A 5,083-nucleotide genomic window follows, 5' to 3' on the forward strand; every position below is an offset into this window, starting at 1 on the left:
TTACCACATTAGGGGCTGTGCCCAAACCTGCCCTCCAATTTATCCAAGTTTCCTAACTCTACAAAAGAGGCTTCTACAGTAGTACCTCAGGTTAAGTACTTAATTCATTCCAGAGGTCCATTCTTAACCTGAAACTGTCCTTAACTGAAGCACCACTTTAGCTAATGGGGCCTCCTGTTGCTGCCAGAGCACAATTTCTGTTCTCATCCTGAAGCAAAGTTCTTAATCTGAAGCATTATTTCTGGGTTAGCGGAGTCTGTAACTGGAAGCGTATGTAACCTGAAGTGTATGTAACCTGAGGTACCACTGTACTGAACTATGATGCGGTTTCAAATATACATGGCTTCCCCCAGAGAAATACTCCTGTCCCCCCAGAGAATGACAATTCCCAGAATTCCCTGGGAAGAGAGATTGATTCTTCAACCACTCCTAGACACCCCCTGCCTGAAACCCTGCAGATCAGCTGCCAGCCAGTGCAGACAGTACTGGCCTTGATGGACCAACAGTCTGACTTAGTATAATGCAGCTTCCAATGCTCCAATTGCAAAAGAGCATGGCTAAATTTCCACGGATAATGCCATGAGGGAAACTAAAACCCATTAAAAATGTTGGCACTCAGCTAAACCTGGTTTAGGGAACGTGGTCTCGGTTTAATCGTTCGTGGTTCATAGGCTGTGCTTTGTGTATACTGTGGTACCTCAGGTTACATACGCTTCAGGTTACGGACTCCGCTAACCCAGAAATAGTGCTTCAGGTTAAGAACTTTGCTTCAGGATGAGAACAGAAATTGTGCTCCGGCGGCACGGCAGCAGCAGGAGGCCCCATTAGCTAAAGTGGTTCAGGTTAAGAACAGTTTCAGGTTAAGAACGGACCTCCGGAACAAATTAAGTACTTAACCTGAGGTACCACTGTATTACTGGCCTTAAGAGAAGGTAGGCCAGCTTTGGCATCAATCTTTGGAGTGGTGGGTACCCCAAGAAAGGGGTACTAATGTGAACACATAGAAACTAATGTGTTTTCAAGATCCAGTTTTGAATAACGTCCATGGAATTCACTTCAGCTCTGTCTTAGCACCCCATAAAATGTGGGCAAGCGCTTTGAATCATAGAATTGTGGAATACTTCTACCACAAAGGACTTAAAATGCTTAGGATAAACTAGATAATCACCCTTTTCTTGGGGGAAAAATATCGGGAGCCTGATGTCAGATTATTAAAGGCCATAAGCAGGGACGCTGGTCCCTCACCTGCCTGCTTTGTTGTTGTTGTTGTTGTTTAGTCATTTAGTCATGTCCGACTCTTCATGACCCCCTGGACCAGAGCACACCAGACACTCCTGTCTTCCACTGCCTCCCGCAGTTTGGTCAAACTCATGCTGGTAGCTTCGAGAACATTGCCCAACCATCTCATCTTCTGTTGTCTCCTTCTCCTTGTGTCCTCCACCTTCCCCAACATCAGGGTCTTTTCCAGGGAGTCTTCTCTTCTCATGAGGTGGCCAAAGTATTGGAGCCTCAGCTTCACGATCTGTCCTTCCAGTGAGCACTCAGGGCTGATTTCCTTCAGAATGGTTCGGTTTGATCTTCTTGCAGTCCATGGGACTCTCAAGAGTCTCCTCCAGCGCCATAATTCAAAAGCATCAATTCTTCAGCGATCAGCCTTCTTTATGGTCCAGCTCTCACTTTCATACATCACTACTGGGAAAACCATGGCTTTAACTATACGGACCTTTGTTGGCAAGGTGATGTCTCTGCTTTTTAAGATGCTGTCTAAGTTTGTTACTTAGAAGCAATCCAAGGTGTTGTACTGCCTATCAGCCTCCTCCTTCCTCTTCCTGCACTAGAATTCATTGGCTATGCCTATCAGCGCCTCTGACTCCACCTAGTGTCAGCCTCCTGCCTCATACCCCACAAGTCCCATTGGACACTAATCACCGCTGGTCGTATGGAGACTTTCCCACAATGACAAGTTCACAAATATTTTGAGTTTGGCACTTGGTCAGTATCACGGCTATGCAAATACAGTTTGCATCTAATAGGATGCTTGCCAAAAAGGACCACTTTAGTCTTCTCATACTTTACAACTCAGAATTCTTTTGATATGAGTTCCAAGTTCTATAAGCAGCTCTTTAAGTCGTTTCTGAGGAATAATGGATAGCTGAGCCATGTCATCTGTGTATTGTAAAAGCAGCAGCAAAGTGGCTGAAATATCAGATGAACAGAAACTTGGAAGCCTCGGTTGCTCCACAATCTGATGGCTATAAGTATGGAAAAAAATGAAGCCATCATAAAACAGCCTTCGCAGATTATCTTCCCTCTAGCTCCAGGGGGCCAAGGCTCTGTGGGCTGCCTCAATTTTTTACTTTATTTTTTTGATGGAGCCACCTCCCCCATTTTTGACGTCACGTCGGCCCCCTCAATGTTCCTCAGAAGATAGCGCCTCTGATTCTGATAACGTCTCTTGTTTGCCTGGGTGGAGGATGCAGAAGGATATACCACTATGTGCAAAACTAACCAACTGCCCAAATAAAACATTTGAATTCATTGCTCCACCAACTTTTGTCTCTGGCCCCTGGAAGGTTGCCCAGGAGGAAAGCTTGCCCTTGGTCTCAAAAAGATCCCCCAACCTTGATATAAAGAAAGAAATTGATCAGGCATATTCTTGTCTTTTGGAAGACCAAAAAGCCCAACAGTTTTGAGCAGGTAACAGTAAGTTTATGAACTGCAAGCTTTATCCCACAGTCTTCACAGAAGGCAGCAGGGGTCTTGAATCGGCAAGGGCAGCAGCGAGAACCAAGCACCTTGCTTTCTAAATAATCTTGCTAGAAGAAGGAGCTGCTTGGCTGCTCCTTACTTTGTACCAGTGCCACCCAGATAACCAAAGGGGGGTGTTGCAGTGTCCAATTCAGCAGGAATCAGGTGGCCCAACAGGCCAATAGGGTTCCACTGGGTCCTATAAAGCTATACAGCTATCTGAAGGAGCGTCTCCATTCCCATCGTTCTGCCCGGACACTGAGGTCCAGCGCCGAGGGCCTTCTGGCGGTTCCCTCACTGCAAGAAGCCAAGTTACAGGGAGCCAAACAGAGGGCCTTCTCGGTAGTGGCACCTGCCCTCCCACCAGATGTCAAAGAGAACAACAACTACCAGACTTTTAGAAACAGATAGGTAGCCGTGTTGGTCTGCCATAGTCAAAACAAAAAAAATTCCTTCCAGTAGCACCTTAAAGACCAACTAAGTCAGTTCTTGGTATGAGCTTTCGTGTGCATGCACACTTCTTCAGATACACAGACATCTGAAGGCAGCCCTGTTTAAGGAATTTTAATATTTTGTTGGAAGCCACTCAGAGTGGCTGGGGAAGCCCAGCCTGATGGGCGGGGTATAAAATAATAATAATAATAATAATAATAATAATAATAATAATAATAATAATAATAATTGCATAGCCTCCAACATTTCTCTGATGAAAATAAACCCCACATGGCAGTCTGTGTAGCAGGGACTGAGGAGCTGGATTGGTCGGGCCGAGTCCCCTGGTTTTTGGGATCGACGCAGGGCTGTCTTAAGCATAACCGGTGCCGTAGTGCAAAGATCCCTCCGCCCCCCATTTCCCAGAGTTGTCAGCCTTTTCCCAAGCCTCTGTGGGGATCGCTCTCCTCCCGCGGAGGCTTGGGAGGCAAGCTGCACGCCCGCCAGCCATATGGTTGACGGGACACAGCTGGCAGGCATGCAGGGAAAGGGGAGGCCACCGGCAAAGCCGCGCAGCTCCCCCACTCGCTGGGGCGCCCCGAGAGGTGCAACGCACCACTACGCCCAATGGGGAAGATGGCTCTTTATGGACGAGGATATTTTGACCGTGCTGAAGATCCTCATCATCGGTGAGAGTGGCTTTGACAAGCCTAGGTGTCGACTTGCAAGTGAAAACAGTATCTGTGGATGGAAAGAAGGTTCAACTAGCAATCTGGGACACAGCCGTTCAGGAACGGTTCAGAACGTTAACACCTAGCTATTACAGAGGAGCACAGCGTTTTCTGTGAGTTTATAATGTCACAAGAAGAGACGCTTTTGCAAAACCAGACAACTGGCTAACTGAATTAGAAACACAAAGCAGAAGAAATGATATAGTTTAAATCAGGGGTCAGCAAACTTTTCAGCAGGGGGCCTGGCCTCTGTCCCTCAGACCTTGTGGGGGGCAGACTATATTTTGAAGGGGGGAAAATTAACGAATTCCTATGCCCCAGAAATAACCCAGAGATGCATTTTAAATAAAAGGACACATTCTACTCATGTAAAAACACACCAACTCCTGGACCGTCCATGGGCCAGATTTAGAAGGCGATTGGGCCAGATTTGGCCCCCGGGCCTTAGTTTGCCTACCTATGGTTTAAATGTTAGTAGAAAACAACATTGATACGGAAAACAGGGAAGTTGAGAGAAATGAGGGTCACAAGCTTGCCCGAAAACATTCCATGTTGTTCACAGAGGCAAGTCCAAAAACATGTGATGGTGTACAGTGTGCCTTTGAGGAGGTTGTTGAGAAAATCATAGTCTCCAGGACTGTGGGGAAATGAAAACCAAAACAGAGGTGTAAGGTTGTCGAACAATGAGGAGAGCTATAGCAGCTGCGGTGACTACCATTCCGTGTTATAAACCCCGAAAAACTTGTTCTTTTGCGTATTTAAGAGGATAGTGTTGCCCTCTGGACATAAACTTACACCTGCTATTTTAGGGACCTTGCAGTTTGCTCATATTTGTGTATCACGGCAAGTGAAAATTTTTCTAGGGAAATGTGCTCTGCAGCTTTTCCAATTGAAAAGTGTTATGGTTAGCATGCCTAATTTGAAACTTATCAGTTCTTTTTATACGTAGCATAAGAACTTGTTGCAGGAACAAAGGCACTGAAATTTCATAATTATCATAGAATTACTTGGGAAAATATTTTGAACACATGTTGGCTACATTCTCTCTTTAACTCGACCATGGCACTGTTTGAGGCACACAAATCTCAAATGGTACAAGTGGATGTATGTAGAATTTGCACAATTTTATTGTCAAAAACCTTTTCTGACCATTTTAACAGCATGCATATACA

General features: G+C 45.6%; 1 pseudogene across 1 annotated transcript; it reads left to right on the top strand.

Moving 5' to 3' along the window:
* Positions 1-3,826: 3,826 nt before the first annotated feature.
* On the top strand, positions 3,827-4,719 carry LOC310844462 (ras-related protein Rab-18-like; annotated as a pseudogene). The gene is made up of 2 exons: positions 3,827-4,128; positions 4,387-4,719. The product of its transcript is annotated as a ras-related protein Rab-18-like (transcript).
* The last annotated feature ends 364 nt before the right edge of the window (positions 4,720-5,083 follow it).

The sequence above is a fragment of the Podarcis gaigeae genome, assembly GCF_964106915.1.
Source record: "Podarcis gaigeae genome assembly, chromosome: 5".
Classification (NCBI taxonomy): domain Eukaryota; kingdom Metazoa; phylum Chordata; class Lepidosauria; order Squamata; family Lacertidae; genus Podarcis; species Podarcis gaigeae.